General features: G+C 38.7%; 1 protein-coding gene across 1 annotated transcript in view; it reads left to right on the top strand.

Annotated features, from left to right (window-relative positions):
- The first annotated feature begins 462 nt into the window (after nt 1-462).
- Nucleotides 463-17,334, top strand: part of DGLUCY (D-glutamate cyclase) — a 125,915-nt gene continuing 109,043 nt past the window's right edge. The window contains exon 1 of the mRNA XM_074235500.1: nt 463-671. The gene's annotated coding sequence lies outside the window, so the exon portion shown is untranslated. The remainder of the gene's footprint in view (nt 672-17,334) is intronic.

Raw genomic sequence — 17,334 nt, 5'->3', positions numbered from 1 at the left:
GAGGAGAGAGCATTTCAGGAATGGGCACAGTCAATGCAAATGAACAATCAGGAGATGGAGAATCTGATTCCAGAACCAGGAAGGAAAATAGTGTCCCTGAAGAGTAAAGTACATGGGGGGGGGGGGGAGAAGAAAGGGGCAGAGGGTGTGTGTGTGTGTGTGTGTGTGTGTGTGTGTGTGTGTGACAGACAGAGACAGAGAGAGACAGAGACAAAGAAACAGAAGAGAGATAGAGAATGGGAGAGACAAAGAGTGAGAGAGAGAGAAAGACAGAGAGAAACATATACAAACAGAAAAAGAGGTAGAGAAACAGAGAGACACAGAGAGGACAACCGCCAGTAAATGATATTAAAACCTGGGCAGCAAAGTAACTGTGGTTCTCCTGTTCCTTTAAGGACACAGCCCAGCCAGCTACCAGATGAGGGAGGCCTGGCTCCAAGTCACGGGACCAGAGAAACCTCTTCCTTGTGAAGTGAGCCATTGTGAGCTGCTGCAGTCAGAGCCTGGCCTTGTCTTGTGCAACTGTAATGCTATATAAGACACAGATGGGTCAGGCCATCAGAAGAACAGGGGCTCTTATTCCTTTCTGAGAGGAACGGACATTCTGCAAGACCCCGGGAACAAAGAGGGGACCTGTTTTTGAGCCCCAGTCCTGCTGTAATAAACAAACAGTAAGTGAGAGGGGGGAGCCAACTGCCCAGTTCAGCCTCTGCTCTAAAGAAACACCCTCACTCTCAGGTCCCCCGGGGGGCCTGAAAAGCCGAGAGAATCATGGGAGACTGTGTCCCTCTGGGTTAGCCGACTCCGGGTGAATTTCAGTGACTCATCTTTCTTTCAAAGTCACTCCAAATTTAGGCCACATCTTGTATTACAGTTTAGTGTGGAAGGAACGAGACATTTTAAACATCTCTCTGGGACTCAGGACTGACTGATGCTGGCGCACCTGTTGGTTTAGGATCTGGCAAAATGGACTTGGACGGGATGATCTCTGTCATTCTCCGGGAAAACTTGGTCCCCCTCCTCCTCCTTTCCTCCCTTTTCCTGATACTCTGGGGTCAATTCAAGCCCCTTGCCAGAACAAGAAGGAAGGTCACAAGTGAAAGAAAGTGAAGTTTGTTTCTGACATCTGACACTTACCATAGGACCACATGGTGATCCTTTAATAAATGCTTGTTGACTAACTGAACTGAGCAAGTTACTTTACCCATCTGTGTGCTTGCAGAGGAAGAGAGTCAAGTGAAGGGCTAAAAGCAGGGTGGTCACCTTTGTAGGGGTTTAACTTCAATAGGTAGCCTTGGGGAAGCTGGAGGATTGAGGAAGGGCCAGGAACTGTCCCTGCTGTCACACACCCTTGTTCTTTGATCTCAGGGGAAGCCAAGAATCCACCAGAAAACTTTTATTGAGTACTCACAGACTATAATATGGTGATATCTAGACTTGTCCCTAAATAAGACTAAACTTAAGACATAAAGTAGAAGACAATTAAAAGAAATTATTTAGCTAATGCTTTATTATACATTATTATTATCCTGGGTTTTTTTCCACTCTATTTTTTTTTTGCAAGGCAATGGGATTTAGTGACTTGCCCAAGGTCATACAGCTAAGTAAGTATTAAGTGTCTGAGATCACATTTGAACTCTAGGCCTCCTGACTCCAGGGTCAGTGCTGTACTGTGCTACTTTCCCCCCTGTATTTGTAAGTAGGGTCCAGGACTAGACAAGATTGGGCATAGAACTGATAATCATGACCATGATGAAAATAACAATAATAATAATAATGGATATTTATATAGTGCTTAAGGTTTGCAAAGCACTTTACCTATTTATCTTTTTTTTGTGCCTTATAACAACCCCATGAAGCAGATACTTTGGTATTATTATCCCCAGTTTACTAATGAGGAAATCAAGGCTGACAACTATTAAACTCCTTTCTACCAAGATTACACAACAAGGTAAAGTTTAAGAGAGGCAAGATTTGGAAACAGGTCAACTTAACTACTTTACCATTATTTAATGCTATATTTGAATGTCTTTGACTAAATTCTCCCATAATTCCAAAATAAAAGTGATTTTTGTATTATCTGACAGTTCAGAAAATAACTCCCACATCACTAGTTTCCAACCTGTCAATTTCTTTACCTTCCCTTTCTTCCTTTGTTTTTTTTGTAATGCTAAGTTCCTGTCATGTCCAGGAACTTCTAAAGAAAATTTCAAAAAAAGGAAAGTATTCATAATATGTTTTGTAGTTTCGGAGTAAACTAGCCCCCCCCCCCCCTTAATCTGGATTCATTTTTTTCAGCATGTATTTCTCTGTTTTCTGCTTACTGACTTTTATATTGGAGTCACCAAGTACTGAAATTAATGTTGCCTAATGTTGTATCATTGAGTTATTCATAGAATTTCTCTGCTACATCATCATCTGCAAGAAAGGTTGACATATAAACTACATTTATCTTTGTGGTAGGCTTTTTGCTTATGCCCAACTTGAAGACTGCAAGTATCCTATAAAATAAAGTTTATGTAGCTTTTGAATTATCAATAAACAAGCATTCATTAGATACCTACTGTATACTGTGATTAGCATTAGCAGGATCAAAACAAAAAATCAATGTCTTATTCATGATGAACCAACTCTGACAATCCCCTTAATAAACAAATGAAAGTATGCAAAGTGCTTTGCAAGTCTTAAAATTTTCTCTAAATGTCAGTTATATCATTATCATTATTATTATTATTATTATTATTATTATTATTATTATTATTACCTCTCTAAGGAGAGCCCCCAATGAGCCATCCTTCCATTTACTATCAAGTGCCTTCCATATCTACTAGTTTCATCTCTAAGAAGAAAATTAGCATTGATATAATTCAGTTCTTCCATGTTCATCAATTCATTGGTCACTGGACAAGATCCTCACATTTGGAATCTCAACAATTAATGTTTATAGATGGGTTCAAAATATGTGACTTCTCTGTCATTTTTCTTCTCTTCAACTACAAAACATGGGGAGGAACTATATAGCATTTGTGGCTATTTTTATTTTTCCAAGTTTCATGGAGGTTTTGGGCCAATGAATTCATTATTCAGTAATTATCCTTCTGGTGCTGTACTCCTCCCTGTACCTTGGACAGAAGACTCAGTTTCTTTCTTTTTTTTTTATGGGGCAATGGGAGTAAGTGACTTGCCCAAGGTCATACAGCTATTAAGTATCAAGTCTTTGAGGTCAGATTTGGACTCACATCCTCCTGATTCCTCTTAGAGTCCTCCTGACTTTAAGGTTGATGCTCTATACACAGAGTCACCTAACTGCCCCAGTAGACTCAGTTTCAAGTGCCATATCTGACACCTTTCTAGCTTGGTTGCACCTCTTGAAGTTCATACTCTTCTGGCATAACCTCCACAAACACAGGGTCATCCCATGCCAGGATAACCAATCAGCACAAGATTTTGTGGGATCATTTCTCAATCAGTTGCCTGTGTATCACTGTGCCAGATCAAAGACCAAAACTACATTAAAAGAAAGACTAAAAAGGGGGTACAAGGACATGGCATGCAATTTCTAGTGTCTTCAATCTGACCTTTCCACAAAAAAAGCTTAGACTAGCCTCAGTTTTCCCAACTACAAAATGGGGATAAAAACAACATTCACCTCACTGGGTTGTTGTGAGATAATATTTGTCAAGCTTTGAATATAGTGTTTGGCACAAAGTAAGTGCTTATTTCTTCTCTCTCATAGGGTTATTGATCAAAAAACATGACACTTTGTCTCATGAAGTCATTAGTTTCCACAGATCCCATTCTTTTTTTTAGAGAAGAATTTTCTTCATTTACCTTTTGCAACTCTTTTTCCAATTGGTCAATTCTATTTTTGAAGGAGTTTTCCATTTGCCCAAGTGTAGTTTTGAGAGAATTATTTCTTTTTGTATTTGTCCAATTGTATTTTCCAGGGATTTGTTTTCTTGTTACGAGATGTTCATTTTCTCTTGCAATGTGTTAATTTTCTCTTGAGTTTCTTTTCCAAATTTTTCCAATTGATTTTTAAATTCCTTCCTTATTTCTTCAAGGAAGTCTTTCTGGTCTAGAGACCAATTCATATTCTCCCCAGAAGTGCTAGGTCTCTCTGGGTTAGAATCTGTTACTTCTAAGTGTTTCTCCATGAGTCCCCCTTCCCTGGTTTTTCTTCATTTTTCTGGGATCTTATGTTGGGGGGAGTTGGCTCTCAGAGGTTTGCTTTTGAAAAACCCTAGAGGTTCACTTGGCTTAGTAATTCCAAGGGACAGCCAGTAGGAGGTGCTGGTTGCTTTCTCTGGAGTTATTGAAATCCTCTCCCAATCTTGGAGGGAGTGAGGAGGGGATGAGGAGGGAGTGAGGAGGAGCAGCAGGGTTTGAGTTGATTTTGAACAATAGTCTGGGCCCTGGGGGAGGAAGCCAGTCTCTGTATTCCACACCTGCACCTGAGGGGGTAGGGGGTGGCTACCCTTTGTTCCTGGAACAGTGCTTCCCTAAAGGTATGGAGCTCAGGTTCCACACCCAGTGGTGCAGATCTTCCCTCCCCCTGGTCAAGGACTCCTGGGCTAAAGTTGGTTAAGCCTCTGAGACTAAAGCTGGTCCTCTGGCTTCCTCTAGCTGCTGTCCTTATGCCCACCCTCTGGTCTCCACTCTTGGTTCATCCAAGCTCCCCTGAGACAGACCCTTGTGGCAGGTGTTCTCCTTTTTCTTTTTCTGGGTTTTGTCGATTGAGTTTATGTTAAGAGGTTTCTTTCATGTTATTTTTGAGAGGATACCAGGAGCACTTAACACAGTGTCTGTCTTCTCTCCACTATCTTGGCCAGACCAAGATGACACTTTCTAAATCTTAAAGTGTTACATAAATGTCCATTATTAAAAATAGAAAATAGATTAAGAAAAAAAGGTATTCCCAGTCCCTGTAGACTCAGTGAATAGACATTAAAAAAAGCTCAGAAAGCACCTCAACCTGGTTCACTCTAGGCCTGTTTCTTTATTTTAAAATGAGAGAGTTAGACTAAGTGACCTTCAAAATTCATAAACTAATGGAAAGTCCAGGCTTGTATATCTCCATAGATTTTTTTTAACTTCTGTCATGTTGGAAGGCTACATACCTGATCAAATGATTAATTTTGGATTCCTCCCTTGTCTATGATGAAAGTATTGTCACCTCTTTGTCCTCCCTATTAGACAACATCCACAAGTCCAAGGCCCAGGAGGTTGACTTTTATCCACAAAATTGTTATTACTGGCAGAAAGAATTTTGGATCTTAACATCATGACACATGTTTCTATATATCATTTAGGTATGTGATAATCCTATTAAATCAATCCATAAGAGGTTTTTTTTTTTTTTTGCAAGGCAATGGGATTAAGTGGCTTGCCCAAGGCCACACAGCTAGGTAATTATTAGGTGTCTGAGACAGGATTTGAACGCAGGTACTCCTGACTCCAGGGACTGTGCTTTATCTACTACGCCACCTAGCCACCCCTCATAAGAGTTTGTTAAGTGATTACAATACCATGCTTTGTATTAAGTGCTAGGAATACAAAAAAAAAAGACAGTCCATGCTCTCTAAGAACTGACATTATAAGGGGGAAAATATATAGGTAAAGAGCTTGGCAAATAGTGTTTTTCTATAATGACAATGATGATAATGAGGATGGTGGTGGTATAAGTATGTAACTAACAAATTTCACTGTCTGGAAAGGGAGACAGACACTCCCATTTTTTTGGCTCCCATCTTTGGAATTTGGGGGTATAACTACTCTTCCCAAAATGCCTTTCTTTCTTCTATTGGATAGAGTTACTCTTCTAGCCATTGTATGTGCTCCAGGAAAAAAACAATGTGGGGCTCAGGAGAAGGAGGGACAATGTGGCTCACACCAGATATCATAGCTATTTGGTTTATATTGTTTTAAGTCTGAGGAACAGAAAAAAAAGTCATATCCACTTTAAATTCTCTTTTTGATAAGTTTATCAAAAGTTATTAAATTTGTGATCAAAAGCTGTTAATAATCAAAACCATAAAACTCTATTTTTGATTGTTGTTATTTAGTCATTTAGTCATTCAGTCATGTTTGACGCTTTGTGATCCTATATACCATAGCACATCAGCCCTTCCATCCTCTATTATCTCCACTATCTCTAGAAAGCTTTTCATGTTTGTTGTTTCCATGACCTATCTATCCATCTCAACTTCTGCTGTCTCCTTTTCCTTTTGTTTTCAATCTTTCCCATCATCAGGGTCTTTTCTAACAAGTTTTATCTTCTCATTAAGTGACCAGAGTATTGAAGGTTCAGTTTTAGTATCTGATTTTCCAGTGAATCCCCTGAATTAATTTAAGTATTGATTAATTTGATTTCCTTGCATCCAAGGGACTCTTCAGCATCACAATTCAAAAGGGGAGATTTCCTTATAACTCTCCCAGCCTTGCACTGCTACTGGTAAAACATATTTTTGATTAAACCTTTTTGTCAGCTTTTTAGTATGCTGTCCAGATTTGCCATAGCTTTCCTTCCAAGTAGCAAGCATCTTAATTTCATGGCTGCAGTCACCATCTGTGGTGATCTTTGAGCCCAAGAATAAAAAACCTGACACTGCTTCCATTTCTTTTCCCTCCATTTGCCAGGATGTGATAGACCTTGTTGCCAAAATTTTAGTTTTCATTTTCTTTGAGTTTTTTCCCACGTTAACCTTCAAGTCGACTTTTACATTCTCTTCTTTCACCCTTATCAAGATGTTTCTTAATTCTTCTTCACTTTCTTCCATCAAAGTGCTATCATTACATATCTGAGATTGTTATTTCTCTTGGCAAGCTTGATTCTGACTTTTAATTCATCCACTGTAGCATATTTTCATATAGTTAAATAAATAAGGTGAAAATATATAGCTTTATCATACTCTTTTTCTGTCTTGAACTGTGACATAGTTTATGAGCTCTACTCTACATGAACAGTTCCAAAAAGAGCTATTTTAGACAAAGAAGTATTCCTCTGAACTAAGCCAAGCTATATATGCTGGGTCTCTCCACTATACTACTCTATTCACAATCAAGATTACATGGATCACTTGAAAAATTTTAAAAATAAGGAATAAGGATTAGCTTAAAGAAATAGAAAAAATTATGTAGAAAATGTCTGCAAGCAGAAAGGCAGGAGGCAGGAAATTAAAGATTTTCTGTCCTTTTTCTAATTCAAGTTCCAATCTGTCCTAACCCCACCCTCCTCTTAGATAATTGAAGAAGCAGAAAACTGTGGTAAACTGAGAGAAAGAATTCAAACTGCCTCACTAATGGAGGGTGAGTCCTCATTCAAAGCTCTTACTGGACCATCTTTTTCTCCCCAACCACCAGTTCACAGCCTGCCATTATGATGCTACTATTTCTCCCTCTTTGAATCTGCCACCTTATGGCTGCTTACTGAATCATGGTTCATCAGCTTCCCTCAGGACTGCTAGGTCTCATTCTGAGAAGGGCAAATCCAAAAGGTTCCATTCTGACCCACCAAATTTCAACTCCTACCATGCATTTCTCTGTGTCTCAAAGGCTTTCTGGTACAAGATACATACAACACAGATATGAAGTAACTTTAGAGGAAAATGTTAACTGGAAAGATCCCTCCAGAGAAGAGTGTTTGAGCTGAGTGAGTCATGAAGTTTTTAAGAGACTGAGGTAAGATGAGAGAGTATCCTAAGACACAGAAATGAAGTATTACATGTGAGAAATACTGTGTTGTTCAATTGTTTCAGACAGGTCTGACTCCTTTGTGATCACATTTGGGACAAAGATACTGGAGTGAGGTCACTATATTTGCTCTTAGACAGGAAATTCTCTATTTAGATAAAGATGTATACATTGTTAATAGTTATATCAAATCACCAAGAATAATGTGTTACATTCTCATGCCATGATCACGTTCACAAAGTGAATTAATATCTTGATATTCAGTTGTTTCAATTATGTCTTCTGATGCTCTGTGGCCCCCTTTTGGGGGGATTTTCTTAGCAGAAATACTAGAGAGATTCACCATTTCTTGTCCAGCTCATTTTACAGATGAGGAAACAGAGGCAAAGAGGGTTGAGTGACTTTTGTAAAGGCCCACAGCTCGTGTCTGAAGTCAAATTTGAACTCAGGAAGATTAATTTTCCTGACTAACAGGCCTAGCTCTGTGCTACCTTAACTGCCCCCCCCCCCTTTTCTTTTAGGATTTTGCAAGGCAAATGGGGTTAAATAGCTTGGCCAGCCACATAGCTAGGTAATTATTAAGTGTTTGAGGTCAGAATTGAACTCAGGTACTCCTGACTCCAGGGCCAGTGCTCTATCCACTGAGCCACCTAACCACCCCTTGCCCCTTCTTTAAGTCCCAAATAAAATCCCATCTTTTATAAGAAGCTTTCCCAACCTTTCTTAATTCTAGAGCCTTCCCTTTTAAAATTATTTCCTATTTATCTTGTATATATAAATTACTTTATATATATTTGTTTGTGTGTTGTCTCCCCCATTAGATTGTAAACTCTTTGAGGGAAGGGATTATATACTTAGAATATAATCCTGGCAGATAATAAGTGTTTAATAAATGTTTATTGATTGATTAATCCCTATCTTTGGAGATGAACAAACTGAGGGAAACTCCAAGGACCCTTAGGCTATGATTGGTGATTATCTCAAACTAGCCATCATACCACTTCTCAACTACCTTCAAAGCATGCCATTAGCTTCATATACCTTCTTCCCTTGTCTGCTTTCCACCTCAAGCTCCCCTCTATGTGTTGTTTCCCCTACTAGGATGTGAGCTTCTTAGGGACAGAGCCTGACTGCCAGGATTGCTTGAATATCTACCTACATCACGATAGGAGGAACTTTAATAATGCTTTTAAAATTTCATTCAGAGAGTCTAGGTGACTTGTCCAGCATCATAGATGCCATCAACTTTAGAACCAACACTTGATCTCAGGTCTTTTGAGACTACCCCTAGAATTTTTCTGTTTAATGAATTAGCAAGTAAAAAGAACTATAATGAATCTGTACTATTATGGAAGAAAGGAGGTACTGTTGTAGGAGGCTTTACCATCTATCACTACCCCTTTTCCTCCAAGTGCTCAGATCTTTTTTGTGGGCTCTTTGAGTTTGGAGGATCCTTTGGGAATTCAGGTAAGTTTTTTTCTGGCAGGGGTTGTTAGGAGGGAGTTGTAGGGTAGGTAATTGCTGCTTACTTGACAGCAGGATTGAAAAGCAACTAAGAACTGCAGTCTCTCTCAAGCACATAATCAGAATTGCTTGATATTCTTGTAAAGTGGTTATTCATGGAACAAAGGTTAATTAAGAACCTATTATGTGGTAGGCATTGTGCTAGGAGCTGGGGAATGTTACAAAGTAATTCTGCCAAAATTTGGAGAGTTGAAATTCTGGGAGCAGCCTGGAGTTGATATCTTGTCTAAACTCACGTTACTTCTTAAAGCTTAGTTTTGTTTTTTAAATTACAGGGCTTGTGAGCCCTACCCCCAATTGGTACTAATGCCAGTTTGAGGAGGAGGAGGCTGCCCCAGTCTCATTCTTCCAGGTCACAGTCTTGTAGAGAGAACCCATAAATGAACCTGGGTTATTCCACAGTCTCTAAAAGCTATGAGGGAAGTTGTAACTTTCTTTAAAAATGGAGCCTTGTCATCACTCAGACTTTTCTGATCCGGAAATATTTATTATTTGAAAGACAAATGCACCATGGAAAATGCTTTGGTACCTGTCATCTAAATCCCATGAACTAGAAAACAAGTAAATCAGTTTAGTTAAAAAAAAAAAGGTCTAAGACTTTGTGATTTTCCAACAATGGTGAAGAAACTTACTCTAAACAAGAAGCATGATGAAAACTTCTTGCCTGGTTACCAAATATGTTTTCACCATCTCCCTTTTGGGTCTTGGTTAGCTCTGGGCAGCTGACAGAAAGAGCATGAAAGAACCCCACAATGTAAGGGTACAGTAAATAGGTGACTATTTACCTCTGTTTCTCCCAAAGAAGCCAGGAAAGTGCTTTGGTGCAGTGGATAGAGCACTGGCCTTGGAATCAGGAGGATGGGAGTTTAAATCCAGCCTCTGACACTTTACTGGTGTGTGACCTCGGGCAAGTTACAACTCTGATTGTGTTGCAGCCAGCGCCATTTCCACTGGCCCTGATACGTATCTGGCCACTGGACTCAGATGGCTCTGGAGGAGAAAGAGAGACTGCTGATTTAGCATAACACCCCCTCACTCAAATTCATGTGTTTGTCATGGCATCTCCCTGATGTTGTGGTCTTCTTTAAGAATGGACAAGCATTATTACTTCCTCTTTTGGGGAAATGAGGATTTGTCATTTTGTCATCTTTAAATAATATTAGCCTGGGCACTTGAGAAGATACTGGGAAGTTCCTTAATGTACTTCTTAGAGACACATTATCACTTACCTGCCCATAGTCTTTGAGGTCATAGCCTCCATGAAAGGAGGAACTATTTCCTACCTATCTCCATTATTCAGAAATACTGTATCCTATACACAGAGGTGCCTAAAGGGTAGGAAATTTAAAGCTAAAAAGGACCTTAGTGATAATTAATTCCTCATTTAGGTGGCACAGTGAATAAAGGACAAGGTTAAATAGTTTACCCAAGGTCACTCAAATCAAAATCCAGATTACAACCCAACAGATTACAAATCAAATGCTTTTTCTACTGTGGCAGGGTCACAAGATAGTAAGTAGAAAAGCTGTAATTCCAAACCAAGTCTTTTCATTTGGTCAATATATGTTTAAAACCCTTTCTAATGAGTTAACATATGTTTATTGTGGCATAGTGGAATCAGGGAAACTCCTGTTCATGAGTTCAAATCGAGCCTCAGACTTAATAGTTGTGTGATCTTGGACAAATCACCTCTCTCTGTTTGCCTCAGCCCCTCACCTGTAAAATGAGTTGGAGAAGGAAATGGCAGACCACTCCAGAATTTTTGCCATGAAAACCCCAAATGGGTTCATGAAGACTGAACAACAATATGGCAAAAGGAATAGAATAGCGATCTATTGCTTTTTCTACTGTGTTACAATGCCTCCCAGTGGCAGTTGAGTAGGGCAGTGGATAGAAGGCTGTAGTTAGGAAGACCCAAGTTCAAATCTGCTCTCAGATTCTTTCTAGCTATGTAATTCACTTAACTACTGTCTACCTCAGTTGCCTCAACTACAAAATGGGGTTAATAATACCACCAAAGTTATTAAAAAGAAAAAATGAGATAATATTGGTAAAAAGGACTTAGCACAGTGCTAGTTGTTCTTGCTGAATTGTTTCAGTCATATCTAATTCTTCCTGACCCTATTGGGGTTTTCTTGGCAAAGATCCTAGAATGATTTGCCATTTCCTTCTCCAGGTCATTTGACATATGAGGAAACTGAGGCAAACAGGGTTAAGGGATAAATGACTTGAACAAGTCCTTTAATATCTCTCACTCTTAGTTTCTTCATCTGTAAAATAGTCTTCATAATAGTTTCTGTCTCATAGAATTATAAGAATCAAATGAGATAATACCTGTAAAATACTTTGTAAATTTTAAAGCATACAATGTCAACCATTATTTTAATAATTAGACAATTGATACAGAAAAAAAGGGAGTTAGAAAAAGGTCTCAAAAGTCAATTTGACTGCTGCCATGGGAAGGGGAGAGGGAAAAGAGAGTGGTAGAAAAATGTGGAACCCATAAATTTGCAAATGGATGAATGTTGGGAAAAACTATCATTGAATGTAATTAGAAAAATAAAATAAAATTTCAATTAAAAAAAGTCAATCTGAGAAATTTAGGGTAGCTGTCTCCCATTGCAGCTGTTTGCTAAATGGATTGGAATTTCTGAGAAGACCTGAGAACCAGCCTGCAGTGTCATGTATCCTCTGGGCCAAAGCCAATATGGGAATGACCTGAAGCCTTTGGCATAGACCCAGATAAGATCTGGGTACCAGAAACTGACCTGGGGTGCTTCAGCTCTAGAGTAAACTAAGGAGAGCCTACAAAGTAATTTTCATCCCTCTCTTTAACAAGAAAATTCTAAGTATAGGAAATGAAGTCCTACTTAATTTTGCATTATAGGTAGTTGTTCTTCCTCAATTAAAGGCATCCAGTGCTCAAGAGGAAGGGACAGTGTTTGAATTTTCACTAAAGAAGCACTAAGGCTCAGCCAACACTTCATGGTGAAACCCGCAGTCAAAACATAATTTTTCATAAACGTACATTATGGCTAAAGTCCAAATTCTGGTAAATGGGAGCAGCAAGGGAGAAAAATGAGTAAGATGATGAGTCAGGGTTCTGTTTATATTTATCAAAGCAAGACAATGAGCACCTTTGGAATGCAGATATAGATCCAGAAACTAGAGATCTAGATAAGGGGATTTAAGGATGAAGACCAGATGTAGGAATAGAAGATTGGCCTGAGATTAAGATAAGGTCAGAAACTAGACAATTAGTCAGAAGCTAAAAAATCACTAAAGGATAATTACAGCAATGATAACTAGTTTCATATAATGCTTATCTCATTTTTAACCCCAAGAGGTAAGTAACATTATTATTTCCATTTTATAGATGAGGAAACCAAGGCAGAGAGAAGTTAAGTGACTTACTTGCCCAAGATCATGAAGCTTGTGAGTGTAAGAAGTGTCTAAGGTCATACTGAACTCAGCTCTTCCTGATTCCAACTCCGGAGCTCTCTCCACTGCAACACCTCACTAAGCAAAGTGTAAAGGATTGAGCCACAGACCAGATAGGCAACTTACTAAGGCTACATATAGGAAGCATCAGTACTAAAGGGGTCTTGAACATGAGAAGTCAATTTTAGGTTTGGTTTACTCGGGTCTTGCAGGTGGGATCAGATGAATCCTTAGGGAAATGTGTCAGAAACCTTGGCTCCAAAATTTACTAGCTGGGTGCTCCTGGCCAAGTTAATCCATTTTTATGAATTTCAGTATTCTCAGTGTCCTTATCTATGAGATTGCATGACTTACCTTATAGTGTTAGGTGAATGTGAATTCCTTTTATGATGGGAGGTAATAGGAGGTTGTGAGGAGGCAGCTAGACGGGTCTGGACTCAGAAAGATCTGGGTTCAAATATAGCCCAGACACTACCTGTGTGACCTTGGGGAAGTCACCTAACTTGTTTGCTTTAATACACTGGAGTAGGAAATGTCAAACCACTCTAGTATCTTTATTTAAAAAAAAACCACACAGATAGGTGTGGTCCAAGGGTTCATGAAGGGTCAGACACAACTGAACAACAGGAGATTGAGACAATACTCTGCTGAAAGATGAGGATTTTTTTGTTTGTTTACGGAACAACTTGTATAAGAAATAAAGGTTATTTGGTATTGGGGTCTCCCCATCCCCCATCCCCACATTTGCATATGCTTATAGGAAAGATAATAATCTTTCCTGCTTCAATAAATTTATGGTCTCATTTTTATGTAGTTAGCCAGACCACCATAATGGCTAAGAATACATAAAACCCCTCCCTCCCCCATTCAAACCCTTTGGTTGGAAACAAATGACAGGGAAAGAAATTTGGGTGTGAACTGTCTGCAGAGGATTATATGGATAACCTTAGAATCTCTGCTGTAGAACAGGAACTCCTCAGATTCTCAGGCCAGATCAAAAATGAAGATATTGTAGTAATAAGCAAGTCTTATATATTTTTTAAAATTTTAGGATTGAGAACAAAATATGATGGGGGGAAAAACCTAGAATCTAGAATCTAAAAGGGTAGTTAAGAACTATACTCGAGTACAATAACAGCTGTAAAAGGAGAAAGGGAACTAAGGAAAAGTGATCTCGCCCCCCCTCCTTTTCTTTTATGTTCTGTTTTTAGCCTGTGTTTTTCAGAGTAGGTACCATGGTGATAGGTGCCATAGAAATAGATAGATAGCACAGTTTAAGGCAGAGACTGAGCTGATGTTGCGTTCCCATGGAGATGCACTGACAGGGTTGGGAGAGGCTCAGGGATATTGCCTTTCCTCCTTAACAGTAAGCGCTGTGAATGGCAAATTCAGGTATTTGGACCTGTAAGGAAATTGCATATTGAAAAGCAATGTGGTATTGAGGTCAAAGTGTTGGACCTGGATTCTAATCCTGCCTCTGACATTCACTATCTCTGTGACACTGGAGGATTTAGTTAACTTTCAACTCCAGTTTTCTTCCTGGTCTATAAAATAGTGATAATAAGCTTGATGATGATGTTTGTCCTAGTTCTCAAAGAGGACCATGACATCAGGGAGGAGATAACATGGCAAGTATGTGAATTGAATTTGAGTGAGGGAGTGCTATGCTATGACACCAATTTAACTTTCTCCTCCAGAGCCATCTGGGTCCAGTGGCCAGATACAAATCAGGACAACTGGAGGTGGCAATCAGGGTCACTAAAGTGCTTACTAAACCTTGAAGCACCATATAAATCTTTTTTTTATTATTCAGTTGTTACAGTCATGTCTGACTCTTCCTAATCCCATTTGAGGTTTTCTTGGCAAAGATACTGAAGTGGTTTGCCATCTCTTTCTCCAGCTCATTATGGGTGAGGAAACTGAGGCAAACAGGATGAAGTGTCTTGTTCACCTAGCTTCCCATATAAATTTAACTATCATTATATTGGTGACTGTGAGCATTATTATGTCCAGCACAATGAACCCCTTTCCCATTTCTCCTCCAGTTCATTTAATAAATGAGAAACGAATTCAAAAAGAGTGAATTGTCTTGCCCACTTAGCTCTCCATATAAATCTTAACTATCATGTTGGTGACTGTGAGCATTATTATGAACCTCTTTCCCATTTCTTCTCCCTCTTATCCATGCTTCAACTTTTCAAAGGACAGCTCAGATTGTGCCACTCCCTGTTCAAAACTGTTCAATAATCTTTTGTTTATTCAATGCATCCCAAACTTCTTAGCCTAGTCTTCAAACCCCTTCATGTCACACCTTATCCTACTCCTATCCACATACCTTTTGCTTTGGTCAAAGAGGAAGATTTGCAGTTCTTTGAATATATGCCACCTTACATTGGCTGAAACTGTTGTCACATTTAGAATGTCAATTTTTCTCCATCTATTGAGATACTATATCAAGTCCTAGTTCATTTATTTCTTGAAGTTTCCCTTGAGCACTCCAACCTGGAGTAATCTTTCTGTCCTCTGAGTTCTTTTTGTTGCTGTTATTGTTGCTTTTGCAAAGCAATGGGGTTAAGTGACTTGCCTGAGGTCACACGTTATTAAGTGTCTAATATGGATTTGAACTCAGGTCCTCCTAACTCCAGGGTCTGTGCTCTATCCATTGGGCCACCTAGCTGCCCCTATTCTCTGAACTCTTATAGAACCTTATGGGACACATGATCTTTTCTTAGTTCTCATTTTTCTTGACTTCTCTCCCCTTGGATCTCTCATTTGCTCTACTAGGTTCAATTATCATCTACAAACCTGAAGGCATCTTGGATCATCATTAATTGTCTTTATCTTTGTCTTGCCACTGGATTTTCATGATTCTAGATGGGAAAGTGAGGGTGACAATTTTGAGTAGTTCTGCCCTCTCATATCTATTTCACAAATAAGTCAAGTCATTGCCCTCATGATGATACTGGTCCACTTCAAGAACAAAGGACAAATAACAATAAACCTGACTTTGCTAATCTATATTATTATTAATAATAAATACTATTATATTTATATTTATGAAATAGTCATATTAATATAATTTATCTTTAATTATGTAATAATTTAATTATTATTAATATATTAATAATAATAGCTAGCATTTCATAGTACTTCCCATATTCTTAGCACTATAAGAACTATCTCATTTGATCCTTACAACAACCCTAGGAGATAAACACTATTATTGTAATACTCAATTAACAGATGAGTAACCTAAGGCAGAAAGAAGTTAAGTCATCCAAGGTCACACAGCTGGTGTCTGAGACTGGACTGAATAAAGTCTTCCTGACTTTAGGTTCAGTCACCTGGTTGTCTCTCTATCTATTCCTAATCTTTTTTACTTATGCCATTCCTGTAAATCCAACTTCCTGCTATATATCTCTTCTTGTTGTTAAGTCAGTTTTCAGTCAAGATTTGCCATTTATTTCTCAGGCTCATTTTGCAGAGGAAGAGTCAAGGAAATAGGACTAAGTGACTTACCCAGGGTCACACAGCCATGTAAGTATCTGACATCAGATTTGAACTTGTATCTTCCTGACATCAAACCCAGTACTTTATCCACTGTCCTATCTAGCTGCCCTGGAAGGGACATTAGAAACTATTTAGTCTACCTTTTATAATATTTATTGTTTAATTGATCATAAAGCCATAGATTTAGAATGGGTCAGACTTTGGAGGCCATAAATGTCCCAACCTCCTCACTTTACAGCTGAGGAATTTTAGCCCAGAGAAACTGTGACTGGTCCATGGTTATTTATATACATAGTAAATAACTGGGATTTGAATCCAGGTCCTATAGCTTCCAAATTCACTGCTATATTCACTGAACCATATTACCTCTAAATATTCAGATTACCTAATAGTACATGTGCAAATGTCTCTGTATAGGAGTAAATATAATCCCTCTACAATATAGCTCATCAATACATGGATTTGTCTATTTTAATTTTCCTGAAACATAAACACTGTCCTAGTTCACTGGGACTCATCTAAAGGTTTCCATAGAAGAAGTAGACTGAGCTTTGAGGCTTAAAGTGAGAAACCAGTGCATTTTAATGCACATAAAAAAAAATTTGTGATTTATCTTGAGACACCTGGGTCCCTGGAAGGAAAAAGAAGGATAAATTCAGATCACAATCACCAGAGATATAAGGATATAGCTAGCCAATACCTACAGGGGATAAGATATATGTGTCCTGATTTCAGGAGAGATATGTCTTGAAACCACAGATCTGTGATTGGATATTGATTAGCACAGGGATATTTGGACTTCAAATAAGATAATTGACATACAGGTTGTAGCAGGAAGAATTGGATCAGTGATTCTGTGAAAGCAAACCTTCCTGGCCTAATGCCTATGTTATTCCAGGCTCTTGGCAGTTCTTCCATTTTCCCACAAAACTGAGGTGCTCAGCAATACATATGAGGATCAGGTATTTTATAGTGAGGAGGACAAGCAAGGTCTTGCTTAGATCTATATGTTTGTTTTTTTACCTCTGATATTACAGATTTAGTAAAATTCCTAGGAAATATAACTTTCTCACCTAGAGAGGTTCCAGGCAGTATGAGTAAGGTAGCCTAATACACAGAGGACTAGGAATTTCAGGGACCACTCCAAAAGAGAGATTTTTAAGCTAC

Source organism: Macrotis lagotis, chromosome 4, assembly GCF_037893015.1.
Source record: "Macrotis lagotis isolate mMagLag1 chromosome 4, bilby.v1.9.chrom.fasta, whole genome shotgun sequence".
Taxonomy (NCBI): Eukaryota; Metazoa; Chordata; class Mammalia; order Peramelemorphia; family Peramelidae; genus Macrotis; species Macrotis lagotis.
This window is presented reverse-complemented; position numbering and strand designations above follow the sequence as displayed.